At 45.0% G+C, this 14,782-nt stretch overlaps 1 protein-coding gene across 17 annotated transcripts in view; it reads left to right on the top strand.

Moving 5' to 3' along the window:
- Positions 1–14,782, top strand: part of LOC307195083 (uncharacterized protein) — a 457,748-nt gene that overhangs the window by 352,353 nt on the left and 90,613 nt on the right. For 13 of the 17 annotated variants that reach the window (XR_013830716.1, XM_079938788.1, XM_079938799.1 and 10 more), the window contains one exon: positions 13,083–13,220. The gene's annotated coding sequence lies outside the window, so the exon portion shown is untranslated. Of the gene's footprint in view, positions 1–4,100; positions 4,189–13,082; positions 13,228–14,782 lie in introns of all 17 variants that reach the window. The other 4 variants (XM_079938790.1, XM_079938804.1, XM_079938800.1 and 1 more) reach the window with 3 other exon arrangements.

The following is a 14,782-nucleotide window of genomic DNA, read 5'->3' as shown; positions in this document are numbered from 1 at the left end:
TTTCTTTATTCTGCTCTGCAGTAGTTATTTCCACTATTTTATCTTCCAGGTCACTTATCCGTTCTTCTGCCTCAGTTATTCTGCTACTGATTTCTTCTAGAGAATTTTAAATTTCTTTTTGTGTTGTTCATCATTGTTTGTTTGCTCTTTAGTTCTTCTGGGTCCTTGTTAAATGTCTCTTATTTTCTCCATTCTATTTCCAAGATTTTGGATCATCTTTACTACCAATTCTCTGAATTCTTTTTCAGGTAGACTGCCTATTTCCTCTTCATTTGTTTGGTCTGGAGGGTTTTCACCTTGCTCCTTCATCAGCTGTGTGTTTCTCTGCCTCTCATTTTGCTTAACTTACTGTGTTTGGGGTCTCCTTTCTTTAGGCTGCAGGTTTGTAGTTCACATTATTTTTGATGTCTGTCCTCAGTGGCTAAGGTTGGTTCAGTGGACTGTGTAGGCTTCCTGGTGGAGGGGACTAGTGCCTGTGTTCTGGTGGATGAGGCTGGACCTTGTCTTTCTGTTGGACAGGACTGTGTCTGGTGGTGTGTTCTGGGGTGTCTGTGACCTTATTATGAATTTAGGCAGGCTTTCTGCTAATGGGTGGGGTTGTGTTCCTGTCTTGCTAGTATTTGCATAGGGTGTCCACCACTGTAGCTTGCTGGTCGTTGAATGGAGCTGGGTCTTAGTGTTGAGATGGAGATCTGTGGGAGATCTTTTGTGATTTGATATTACATGGATCCAGGATGTCTCTGGTGGACCAGTGTCCTGAACTCAGCTCTGCCACCTCAGAGGCACAGGCCTGGCACCAGGCCGGAGCACCAAGACCCTGTTAGCCACATGTCTGAGAAGTAAAGGGAGAAAAAAAGAAAGATTGAAAAAAATAAAATAGAATAAAGTTATTAAAATAAAATTTAAACGTTATTAAAAATAAAAAAATTAAAAAGTAATAAAAAAGACGAAAAGAAAGAAAGAAAGAAGAGAGCAACAAAACCAAAAAACAAATCCACCAGTGATAACCAGTGCTAAAAACTATACTAAGAAAAACAAAACAAACAGGCAGAACCCAGCACAAATGGTAAAAGCAAAACTATACAGACAAAATCACAAACGGAAGCATACACATACACACTCACAAAAAGAGAAAAAGGAAAAAATGTATATATATATCATTCTCCTGATGTCCACCGCCTCAATTTTGGGATGATTTTTTGTCTATTCAGGTATTCCACAGATGCAGGGTACAAGTTGATTGTGGAGATTTAATCCGCTGCTCCTGAGGCTGCTGGGAGAGATTTCCTTTCTCTTCTTTGTTTGCACAGCTCTTGGGGTTCAGTTTTGGATTTGGCCCCGCCTCTGCATGTAGGTCGCCTGAGGGTGTCTCTTCCCGCCCAGACAGGACGGGGCTAAAGGAGCGGCTGATTAGGGGGCTGTGGCTCACCCAGGCTGGGGGGAGGGAGGGGTACGGATGCAGGGTGCATCTGCAGCCGCAGAGGCCAGCATGAGGTTGCAGTAGCCTGATGCACGCTATGTGTTCTCCTGGGGAAGTTGTCCCTGGATCATGGGACCCTGACAGTGGTGGGCATCACAGGCCCCCAGAAGGGAGGTGTGGATAGTGACCTGTGCTCGCACACAGGCTTCTTGGTGGCAGCAGCAGCAGCCTTAACATCTCATGCCCGTCTCTGGGGTCCGTGCTGATAGCCGCGGCTCACGCCAGTCTCTGGAGCTCGTTTAGGCGGTTCTCTGAATCCCCTCTCCTCCCGCACCTGGAAACAATGGTCTCTTGCCTCTTAGGCAGGTCCAGACTTTTTCCCGGACTCCCTACCGGCTAGCTGTGGCGCACTAACCCCTTCAGGCTGTGTTCATGCCGCCAACCCCAGTCCTCTCCCTGGGATCTGACCTCCGAAGCCCGAGCCTCAGCTCCCAGCCCCGCCCTCCCCGGCGGGTGAGCAGACAAGCCTCTCGGGCTGGTGAGTGCTGGTCGGCACCGATCCTCTGTGCGGGAATCTCTCCGCTTTGTCCTCCACACCCCGTTGCTGTGCTCTCCTCCGCAGCTCCGAAGCTTCCCCCCCTCCGCCACCTGCAGTCTCCGCCCGCGAAGGGTCTTCCTAGGGTGTGGAAACCTTTCCTCCTTCACAGCTCCCTCTCACTGGTGCAGGTTCTATCCCTATTCTTTTGTCTTTGTTTTTCTTTTTTCTTTTGCCCTACCCAGGTACGTGGGGAGTTTCTTGCCTTTTGGGAGGTCTGAGGTCTTCTGCCAGCGTTCAGTAGGTGTTCTGGAGGAGTTGTTCCACGTGTAGATGTATTTCTGATGTATTTGTGGGGAGGAAGGTGATCTCCAAGTCATACTCTTCCACCATCTTGAAGGTCTCTTTCTCTTGTATTCTTTGAAGTTCCCGTAGTTTTATGAGTTTTCACCTCATTGGAGGTGCACTGAAGAGCTGAGAAAATGTGATAAAGTTACTGACCACAAACTGACAGCCTAAAGTTTGGAGACAAGCAAACAATTTGGCATTGGAAGATCTGTTGCTCTTGGACAAAAGTCAGAGTGAGTGTGAACTGTGAGGGAGATGAGCTAGTTGGCTGCAGAGAGGCGGGTAGCAGAGGGCATGGTTTTCTATCTTTGTATGGGAATATCATTTGCATGTTTTAATGGGGTTTCCAGATCATTGATGAGAAAATGGAGATCTGCACAGAGTAGGGAGGGTTGCAATGGAACATCTGAACTCCCCTTATTTTCCCTGGAGCCAGATCAACACCAGGTTGCTCCCACCACACCTCTCCATGTCAAGCAGGAGACATTGATGTCTGGACAGGCATGTTTCCAAGGATATGGCTCATTCCCTGCTGGGTCCCCGGTGTTTAGTGTAATGCCAGGTACATCAGGGCCACTGTGTACACACTTGTTGAATGAATGAATGTTGAATGAATTCCTTAGTCTCACAGACGTGCAGGAAAAAGTTTATCAACTCAATATGACAGGTGAAGGATCCTCTCACTTTTCTGCACCTGTTGGGCTAGGAATCCTTGCCCTTAATAAATTTGCTTAGCAGCCCTTGGGAAAGTAACATTGAGTGATGGAAGGAGCATGGAGCTGGGAGTCCACATCCCTGGATCCTAGTGCTGGCTCAGCCATCCCAGGATGTGTGACTCAGAGATTAGATGAGGAACATAGCATCTAGAAACCTTGGTTTCCTCCAAGGAAACATTAAAGAACAGTACCAATTAATAGTTTGTGGAATCCTTGGATTCTCTATTTCTTCCCTATTCTTTGTGGAGGAAATGGGCCTCACTGGAATTCAGATGCCAGTTTCCCTCTGATAATAAATATTCTATTTGGTCCACTTCCTTTCATTGTAGTAAAACTAAAATAAATCATTTTGGATTTAAAAATTTTTAAAGATGTGTAATGAGTCAAAAATTCTATATATAATTTATCTTCATAATGTGTTGACTTTCTTCTGTGTTTACATATGAAATCTACCACCTTCCAAATGATTACTGCTCCATGAAGCATTCTCTCTTCCTCCCAAGCAGCAGAGACCTCCCCTCAGAGTTTCAGTGGGCATCTGTGCCTTTCCCATGGCACAGATGGTCTACTTCACAGCTCTTTCTATCCTATTCTTCCTTCCATCACAGATTCTTAGGTATCAAGGACCGGTATCATCGGGTAATCTCCTGAACGTGTCTCTGGTACAGTGCTAATATTTGTTTAATTAAATTTTATGAGCAAATTACTTGAATGCCAATGGATTTCAACTTCATCCTGTGGCCGAGTGTAATGGACTGTTTTGGAGAAGGGGAGTGATATGAGACTACTAGTATTTTGAAGTTGGTTTGGATAGTATTTCAGAGGATGGTTGCAGAGGGAGGGGACTGAGGGAGCAGGGTGCAGGTTGGGGGTGGGTGGGTGACGACAGTGGTCCAGGATGGAGACAACAGATGCTTGAACAAGCATTATGATGTAGAGGAGGACATGGAAACGGGAAATAGTTCATTGATGGAACTGATCAGACTTACAGGCTAATTTAGGCTTATTAGAGACAAAGAGAAGACTGGATGAACCAACTTCTTGTTTAAGAGAGTGAGTGGATGGTGATTTCTTTAACCAGGCGGATGAGCAGATTTGAAGGAGGAGGGAAGTCAATGAGTAGGACAAGCTGTGTTTCAGAGGCCTGTGCTTGGGACCAGAGTGAACTGGTGAGTGTTTTGAGTCTGAGTCCCCTTCCCTAGCATTCATCCAGGGGGTTAGGCTGGCATTTGTGGCTTTAGCAGGGCTAGGGATGGTAGCAAGAGAATCCTTAGATTCTAGAAATTTAATCTAAATCTAATCTAATCTCTATTTCTAATCCATAGAAATAGGTGTTAGACCAGTGGTGAGAGATGTTATTAATTAAGGATCATGGATCAGGGTTAGGTCATTGTGAGAACAGTGGTCCCAAGTGGGTCATCCAAGCAGTGGTGGCTCTGGGCTGGTAGCAGGAAGCAGAAATCAAAGCCAGGATGGCAGGAGGAAGTAAGGCTGAGTGAGGAAGTGTGGATGGGGCCGAGCAGGACAGACACTATCCAGTGCTGAGCTCGATGCTCCTCAAGGTGGGAAGACTGGACCTAAGGGGTCCCGACTAGAGTGGAAAGTTTGAGCAGCTTCTTTTAGCAGAACCACGTCTTTCACTGAAAGATCAAATCTGCGCTTGTTTATTTTGCCAAGTTTGCTTGCCAACATGTCCTTTTGTAACTCACATCATAGCCTGGACAATTTCCTGCCAAAGATAAACTTGTATCTTCTTTCTGAACAGAGAGGTGTAGGAAAGGAAACTGTCAGGAGATGAGGTTCACGTCAAATGCAGAGAATGACTTTCTTCACTTGGCAAATGTCTTTTACACTTCATGATCTGGGTGTAGGAATGGGAGAGCTGTTGAATTTCCATTCTACACCACGAACTCTCACTTACCCGCCCATTTATTCACTTGTTCAAAAAGCATTTGAGGGCCAGGCATGAGCTTAGCACTAGGGATGCAGCAATGAGGAAGACATAAGTAATCCTTCCCTCAAGGAGCCTGGAGAAAAAAATGGGCGATGGCTGAGTGCCGAAAAGGAAAAGTGTAGAGGATGCAGGAGTTTGACAGGTCAGGGATGTCTTCCTGAACAAAAAAGCAGCGTTTAAAAGCCAAGGGCTGCAGGATAAGGAGAAGGAGATGCTAGCCAGGCAAGGGGAGGTGGGGTGGGGAGAGACTGTGGAGGGGGGTGGCTTCAGTGTAGGAAGACCTGAAGGAGGCAAAGAGCAGGGACAATAGAAGAGCTAGAAACGGGGAGATAGGTAAAGCTGCAGAGGTGGGCATGGACCATGTGGGTCTTGTAAATTGTACCAAAAGTTTATTTTTAGATAAAGAACAATTAGGGGCCCATTCATAGTGGCTGGTGGTCCAAAAGGAAGTAATAAGAACTGGGGTCGTTTTCTATGTGGGCTGGGATTGTGGATTGTATTTTCCCAGGTGTGTGATGTCTCATGGCAGGTCCCGGGGGCAATAGTTTCTTTCTTAGAGACAGGGTCATCGTAAACGTGAGGGGGGAAATGTCAGCTGGAAAGGTTTGGAGGCTTTTCTCTAATCTTTTTGGTTAAGTACAGAGTCGTTTTAGTAGTTCCTCTACATTTTAGTGTCAGTCTCATCAAAAACTACAGCTCAAAGTTTATTGTCAACAATCACTTCAATAGAATTGGAAGCATCCTCCCAAATTGTAGGAAAAAGAACTGCATTGGACCAGTTTCATTAATGTGCGTTAAGGTCTGCAGACAGCAGTGCTAGGGTGTCCAGGTGCAGTATGTCACCTGTGTTGTATGGGAAGTTTCTGGACCGAAAATTCCACCCTCTGGAGTCTTCCCTTCCGTGGCCATCCTCTGCAGCCATGCACTTGTAGTTCAGCAGCACACAGCGTGTTACTCGTACATCGAAGGGGAAGGTAGGATGTGGGGAGGATGAGTTTCAAAGGTGCTAATATTTAATGAAGCCAAATAATAGAAATTTTGATGCATTAAACACATGGGGACAAATACAGGTTTTCTGGTATTATCATTTCCCAGAACAGTACACTTTGTTTTTACAGACCTTTGACACTGAGTTTAACTAAAAATATTATATATTCTATATATTCTTTTGTTCAGTGATACATACTTCTTTTGGGTAGCTCTGTCTGTATTTTGGTGTGTTTTCCCACTTTTTATTTTACTTCTATGATCAATGCTTCTTGCTATATTTTTAAATTCCATAATTAGGCGTCTTTGTGTTCTCAGTGGGTACAAGCTAGCGGTGCTAGCTCTACAAATTATAAAAGGATGCTCCCTCTAGGTGAATAAAGTACAAAATGATGTCCTTTCCGGTGATAAAATTACATAAAGGACTCTCTCCTCCAGGCCAAGGTGTAAGGCTTGGCAGCATATAGGCTGGATTTCAGCCCCTACTTGAGCTGCTTGTCCCCTCAGCAGGTACCTTTGTGCAGTGCACCAACTGTGCAACCAGACAAAGTGACCTGTGGTGTTTTTATTGTCTTCATCTTCAGGCTCCTCAGAGTTTATTTCACTCAAAAATATTTATTAGACAAAGCACTATGTTAGCAACTCTGAGGGATGGGAAGATGGGGGGCTTTCAGGTGCTTCCCTGGAGCAGTTTACAGTCTAGTACTGAAAGTAAGACAAGCACAGACACTAACAACCATATTAATTCTCTTTCTTTGTGTATGTATGTATTTATATGCAATGCTTCATCCTACAGAATGTATGTGAAGCTGCTCACAAGTGCCTCCACAATAAGATGATGTTACATTTAAATTAGGACATTATTAAATTAAAAAAATCCTGATCACATGTAAGAAGGGGGAATAACATGAATGGCGACCCTGGAGGTCAACCTAGAGCTTCGAGTTCTGAGTTTCCTGGCATCCAAAGTGAAGAGTGAAACCTGTCCAAGTACATAATTCTCAATATCAAATATTAAGTCCACCCTGAATTGATCAGGATAGGCCAGGTCATGCTGGCTCCAAATCTCAGAGGCATCCATCACAACAGGTACTTATTTCTCATCCCATGACTAGACTGCAGGTAAAGAAGCTCTCCAGGACAAGGCACCATTGTGACTGCAGGGTCCAGGCCACCTTCATCTCGTTGATTACTTCAACCCAAGGCCTCTGTGTTGGCTGTAGGAGGGAGGACGAGAGTGAGTAGAGAACATGTCACTTCTGCTCACAGCTCATTGGCCAGGATGAGTCATATGACCGTGCCAGACTATAAGGGGCCAAGAAATGCAATACTTGGTCAGGTTAGCACCTCTGCCACACACACGGGCCGTGCAACCTTCTCATAAAGTGGAATTCTCCAAGAGCTCTTTCACATGGGACTTTCTTCAAGGCAGAACCTCAGAGGAATAAACATTGTGTTGTGGGGATTCGGAGAGAGAGATGAGGCTCTGTTCATTTACTCAGGGTGATCAGTGGAGACTGCATTGGAGGAGGCTGGAAATAAAGTAGGTTTCAAAGGTTGAAGGCAACTTTGGAAGATGGGAAGGAGATCAGGCAGGAAGGAGGTCATTGCCCAGAGATGAAACGCTGGAAATTCCTCATTCTCTGCTGGGAACAGCCAATGGTCTAGTTTACCTGGTGTTTGAGGAGGCGTGGGGAGATCACATGGCATGGGTGGTGGCCGCAGTGCAGAGAGCGGAGGCATTTGTGTTTATTTCAGTAACAGTTTGGTGGCAGGAAGCCCTTGCTGCTACTCTTTTAACGTCTTGTATTCTGTGGAGCTGCTGAGTGCTCTCCAAAAATCTTTAATCACGTTTTAAGGGATTAAAAAACACAGAAATCACACAATTTTTTCCCTCCTCCCTTCAGACACATACCTTAGCAGCAAGAGATATATCCTTAAATATTTCCTCAGGAAAAATTAATGAAGTGCATTAAAACGGACCTTCTTTCAAGCTGTTCCCAACGAACTCATTTCATAGCCTTTATCGTGGCTTCCTTGCCATTGGGGAAATTTATCTAAGTTATTAAAAAAAAATTCCCTACAATTCTCAGCTGAAAAATTGGCTTCTGTTTTTTCTACAGAGCTAACTCACCTGATTTGTCAGAACAGCTTGAAAATGAAGTGCTAACTGGTGGATTTTATTGAAAGGAAACCAAGTGGAACAACATATGTATTTTCTTAGGAAACTCACAGTCATGTGGTGTTCCTCGGGGTGAATTCTTTGTTATGAATTACAACCTGCTTACTGATGAGTTGTTAATAAAAAGTGGGCCTGCCGGGCCATTATTTTTTTCCACACAGTACACACAGTTTAGTTTTCTTTCTTTCTCTCTCTCTTTTTTTTTTTAAAGTTTTCATTAATGCACTGAGTGTGAATAAATGTTTCTAATTTGTAATTGTTTGCCCTTCATCTGGACAATAATTTATTGCCACATCTCACACTTGTCCATTATTAGCAGCCCTCCCCACAGGAGCACGCTTGAATTTTTCTTATTCCTCATCCTTTCTTGCCCCCCTCCCTGCCTGCAACCCACCGCCCTTTTTAAACTGAGGGAATGTGGGACCAGAAAGTTGCAGGATGGCAGGGATCTTGTGCGTGGAGGTCACATCCAAATCTGGGCTCACGGAAAGCTAGAGGTAACCCAAGCGCTCGTGGGTCTGTCCACGTTGCATTGTAAGGCCCACCAGCTGGAGCTGTTCGGAGCTGAGAAAACAAGCTGAGGGAAAACTGTTGAGGCAAACTCGAAACAGATGGTAACCTGAGGTGGCAGGACAACTTTATTTAGCGTGGCAGTTCGACTTTATTTATTTATTTTACACGCGCATCTGGTCGCGCTGGGGCGCCTGTATGCATACCCGTTATTAGACTGTTAATAGTGGATCTGATTTGCCAGGGAGTATGAGCAATTAAGTTCACTATGTATTCAAGTCGATTCTTATTTTAGGGGGCCTTTGTGAGGCATGTTAGTGGTTAGGGTTTTATGTGGAAAGGGTGTAGGAGCTGCCCGTTTGAAGCTCTAGTGGTGTGGAAAATGCGTATCTACAAATTAAGGATCTGAAAGTGGCCCCGCCACCGGAGAACACGCCAACTTGTCCATAAATGGCCAGCAGGATGCTACTGCATTGCATTGCTGTGGATGCATTCTTGATTTTAGAAATATTTGGGGTTGCTCCTTTGTGGACAGGTGGACGGCGGGTCCGTCGCTGTTTTCATTGGTGGCGTGAGTACAGGTCTAGGGATGGGTTTGGGATGCTTAATTCATTGGCCCATGTGTCCTTTCTCCATCAATAGCTCCATCAACACTTAAAATTAGAAAAATCATTTTGTGATGGGAGAGAACGCGAGATGGAAACTTTCTTTGGCAAGAACAGAATAAAAAACTCAGACTGTTTTTTTCTTTTAGTTCCTATTGGGTGTAATTCTCACCCTTCTGAATTTGATCTGGGTCTTAAATTTCTAAAAAACTGCAATCACTGTGGTGGTTTCCATTGAGTTGCCAGGGCTCGGTCTTTGGGACAGGTGGGTTCTTGCCTGATTTATAGCTAATTTTGCGGAATTGGGAAGCTTAGCTACTTTGAGTTGTCACCTGGAAATCTGACGAGTCTTATCATTACCCAGCAGATTCAGTTTTTCCAACCACTGGGGGCTCATTCCCGATGTGTGCAGAGCTCTATCTGCTCTAAATGTACTGGTCATCCTGACCCTTGAATTAAATCCACAAGGAACTTGGTACAGAGGACATTGCATACGTGAGCAAGGCTGCCAGTTATATAGTCGCTGCTCACCTAAGAGCTCCAGAACTTGTCAGTAATGAAAATGTCACTGAAGTAAGATTATCGAAGTGTGTCCTAGCAAGAAGAGTGTGTGTGTGTGTGTGTGTGTGTGTGTGAACTAGACTCTTTAGGTATGTTATGATGATGTGAAAAGGATAAACACCCTCTGTCTCTCAGCCAATAAGGACACTGCCCTTTTATGAATGAGAGCAGGCACTGCTTTGGTCTGAACTTAAGGGGCGCAGGCTGCCATTGCAAAGCTGGATGCTGCCGGGGAGTAGTAAGGATGACATGCAGGCATGTCACTCCCCTGGGAGTCTGTTTGCCTCTGCTGGTGCCCAGAAGACGGTGCTGTCATCACTAAGCAGGTCCTGCCCCAAGGCAGTATCACAGATGAGTGCCAGTTGGCTACTTGTTCAGCTGTAGATGTGGAATGAGAGAACAGAGACGAGAGACAAAGGAGCTGGGAACTTTCAACCCAGGACATTGATGTCAAAGTGTCATAGAATGTTTTACATCCAGGGCAGTAGACATCTACAAAAATTCCATCCATTTTCACTGAGTCAGCATCTGTTTAATCAGACCCTGACCATAGACGCACTTTCTTCTTCTCTAGACATTAGAGTTCTGAATAAACAAGGACTGTATCATGACTGGTTATGACCAGAATGTCATGTTCATTGCAGGAATCATACTCGATGGCTGGTGGGCTGACAAATCTCTCGCATCTCCAAACACTGAAAAGGAAAGAGTTTAGGCTTTGGGGTCCAACTGACTGGCTGTGTGATGATGAATAGATGAATTAACCTCTCTGAGCATCTAGAGAAACTCATCTAAAAATACTCCTGCCCCAGTTCCTGTGAGGATTAAACAAGATAATGAATGGAAAACACATAAAGATAATAAGAACTTAAGCAAACAGGCAAAATAATCAGTTTCTTCCCTCCCTTGTTCTTCTGTGGAAAATACTTGTTAAGGATTTAAGATTAGATCATATTTTATTCTGCTAACGTGTAGCCACATGTGAAGTCTTCATGACTCTTTGAGCCAGATTTAGTCACAACTGGTCAAGGAAGGAGGTTTTCCTCAGCCACCAAAGCATGATGAAGCCTGTTGGAACAGGGATCCATGTACTCTGAAGTCAGCATGTCCTGATAATGAGGTTAAATGAATCCAGCCTTTTTTTTTGCGGTACGCAAGCCTCTCACTGTTGTGGCCTCTCCCGCGGCGGAGCACAGGCTCCGGACGCACAGGCTCAGCGGCCATGGCTCACGGGCCCAGCCGCTCCGCGGCATGTGGGATCTTCCCGGACCGGGGCACGAACCCGTGTCCCCTGCATCGGCAGGCGGACTCTCAACCACTGTGCCAGCAGGGAAGCCCCAGGCTTTTTTAAAATCACAATTCACATGAAAAAATTGAGCAGTAAAATATATATTGCACGCACAGAGATGACTGTTAAAACCTTACATCCCCTTTAAAGACAGAACAACATTACAGATGATAAAGGTCAAGCAAAGAAAGAATCGAAGTAGTGAGAAGCCTTTTGATCAGAGGTTTAAATCCAATGAAGGAGGACCACTTCAATTACCTTTTCTTCTGAGCAAACGGGTGGACTGGTGTCACCTGTGATGCTTCCAACTAAACTTCTGCCTCCTTCAGTCCCTTCCCTGGAGGATAACTTAAAGAGTCTCTGCTTTCTCACTGAAGGCAACCTGCACTGGAAAAATTCTCTGCAGACATAATTATATACATTAACAAAATCCGTGCGTATGTGTGTGTGTGTGTGTGTGTGTGTGTTAAACCACACTTAATTCTTCCCTTTGGCCCTGATTTTTAGGACTCAAGCCCAGAAACAATAAGAGCCTAGCACCTTACTGTATGATTTCTTTCATCTTGTTTATTTTTTAAAGCTTGTGAAAAAAAATTCCTGATCCCTTGAGTTCAAAGCACTCATATGTCCCCCATCTCCTAAAGGACTTTCTCCAGCCAGGCCTCTTCTTGATTCATTGGGTCAAAGCCTCCTACACAGCCTGCTTGTTTGGCAGTGTGGATCAGCTGGTATCTGGCCCCCTCCTATCACCAGGGACTCTTCAAACCCCATAGTTCTCATCCCATCGGTGACATTCCCTCTCTGGGCAGGATTTTCTCTGTGTGCGCGTGCGTGTGTGAAAATCCAAGTTTTTACTATCTCTCTCATCGTCTCCAGGGGGAGTTCAGGCTTCCTGTTCTGTGTTTTTCACAAGTCTGGATATTTTCAGCTCCCACTATACAACTTTACACATTCCTTCGTCTGGATATCAGCTGTGGATCTGGGAACATAATGACGCATCTGAGTACATTTCTCAGATGAATAAAACTGGTGAAACTCCCAGCGTTTCCATCATGTCTTCACCAAAGGAAACTGCTGCTGTCCTAGGTGTCTGCAGCTTTCCCTCCTTGGTTCTGAGGGGTTGAAGGATGGGATGTGGTGAGGCGATGCACGTAGAATCTCTCAGTAGGGTTGGAAATATTTTCTCTTCATTGAGGGACTACATATTCAGCTCAGTCCTTGGAGTTGGTAAACTGTTGAGGAAAGTTCAGCCGACTTCTAAACTTCGCCCCGGGCCAGCTTTTCTCAAGGTCTGCCCTGCCTGTCATGGTAAATGGGCATGGTTGTCAGTGCAAACGGTACCCTGGGAACAGTTGGCGTATCCTCTCTGTCGTGAAGGTGGGCTGTGATGCAGCCAGACAGCCATCCTGCCAGCAGTGGCCAGGGTCAGTCTGGCGGGTCCACGTTTAGTGTTTAGTGGATCTACAAACACATTGTGAGGAAGAAGAGTGACGGAGAAGGCTCAACACCGCCCCCTAGGGCTTGGTGCAAGTTGGAAGTCAGAACAAACCCCGAGGATATAACTGGACGCATTATTTCCAGAGGTCTTTTCAGACCAGGATTTTGCTTCCCTGCCACCCTTCCCCCCAAGAGATTATAAAGACATATGATTTTCTACACACCATGTTTCTTCTCTTGTCTCTATTACAAGTATGACTCCCACTGGGCTTGTTTTACCCTGTTCTTAAAAAATGTTAAAAAAAATGTTAATACCTAGCAAAATGTTATTTTCAGGGAACTATTATAGAGCAAAATCTAGACGGAATTAATAAACTCTCTGGTATTGGCTGACTTGTGTCTGTTCAAAATCATATGTTGAAATACGCCTAGTACCTCATAATATGACTGTATTTGGACATAGGTCTTTAAAGGAGTAATTAAGGTTAAATGAGGTTGGTGGGATGGGCTCTAATCCAATATGACTGGTGTCTTTACAGGAAGACGAGGTTCAGATACAGACATGCACAGAGGGAAGACCTTGTGAAGACACAGGGAAAGGCCATCTACCAGCCAGGGTGAGAGGCCTGGGAAGAAACTATATCTGCTGACAGCTTGGGACTTCCAGCCTCCAGACGGTGAGAAGTAAATTCCTGTTGTTTAAGCCACCCAGTCTCGGGTACTTTGTTATAACAGCTCTAGCAAACTAATACTCTCGCCTTGAGAAAAAAAAATTTTGTTCAAAGGGTGCAAATTTACTGAAAACAAGTATATTGGCTTGGAAAATTCTTGAGTGTTTTTCTTGAAGTTTGTTTCCTCCTGAAGCTGCATTTTACAGGTAAAGTATAAACGTGCTAAAATTTCTTGAAAGATTTTTCTTATAAGAAGATCAGCTACGTTCCCCACCAACTTTCTAGCCTATGAATGCACTTAGCAGATTATTTATTTCTTCACTCATAGTAGAAAAATAAGCCTAGACAGAGTGCAGGCAAATGATCATACACTACAAAGGAATGAATTCAAATCAGTTCATTTTTCAGATATTTCAGGGGTTTAAAAACTGGCTTAGCTTGAAATAAAATCTCCCCCATGAAACATATCTGGAGGAATCACGTTCCCACTCAGACAACCTTTGTGTGGATCGTCAGTGGGAGTTTTATTCTTGTTTGTCCCCTGCCGTGTCCGACCATTCAGCACAGTCTATGTCATAGTGGGATTGCTTCCCTAGTCTGTGAGTTTCCATGTGGGAAACATCCCAAGACTACTTGTTTTCATTTTTTCCTTCTCTGGGAGAGACTGACAGAGCTAGGAGTTTGTAGAACCTATGCCCCCCCTCCCTTTAAGTTTACTTAGAAAAAGGAATTGACATTGGTTCCAAAGTGTGCCTTGCAAAATGCCCAGGGAACACACACTTCTGCTTGCCTCACACACGGCCAGAGCTCAGGAGGCTTCTCCCACCCCCTGAGTCTCAGCTGGGCAGCAGGGAGACCCTCCATCCCACTGGCAGACCTGTGGTTCCCATGGTCACCCAGAGGATGCAAGAGCAGAGTAGGGACGCATTGCCAAGGCGGCTAAAGGCTCACGTAGCTGGCTGACGGGCAGGAAGGGCCTTCTCCCTTTCGGTTTGGTTTTATCACATCAGCCTCCTGCCCTCCTGTGGTCCATTAGCTGAGGAAGGGGCGTTGCAATGATGCAGGGGGTGAAGGAAGGGAGTGAGGATAGTTACTATGGAAAGAGGCAAAACCAGATAAGAAAAGAGGACTCTTGGGGTGGAAGAGAAAATGGGCTGGGAAAAAGGACCCTGAATTAGAATTATTTTATGAGAAGTTTTAACCAGTTCCCAGAGGGGAATTCAGTTCTGAGACAAGGGTTCTTATGAAAGGGATTTTCCTTGACCCTCAAAACACGTGGGTTTGAACTGTAGGGTCCACTTACATGTGGATTTTTTTCAATAGTAAATACCACAGCCCTACACGATCCCCAGTTGCTTGATTCCCTGGATGTGGAAACCACAGATACGGAGGAACCATGGAAATGGAGGATTCCCAGATATGGAGGAATCGCATATATGGAGGGCTGACTATGATTTTCTGATTTTCTGATACTCTGATTTTCAACTGTGCAGAGGGCCCGCACCCCAACCTCGCACTGTGCAGGCTCAACTGTATTAGGAAGCATTCCCAGGGAAAGCCTGTAGGGG

Source organism: Stenella coeruleoalba (genome assembly GCF_951394435.1).
Source record: "Stenella coeruleoalba genome assembly, chromosome: 12".
NCBI classification, from domain to species: Eukaryota; Metazoa; Chordata; class Mammalia; order Artiodactyla; family Delphinidae; genus Stenella; species Stenella coeruleoalba.
Note: the sequence above shows the minus strand (reverse complement) of the source record. Positions and strands in the feature narration are given on the sequence as shown.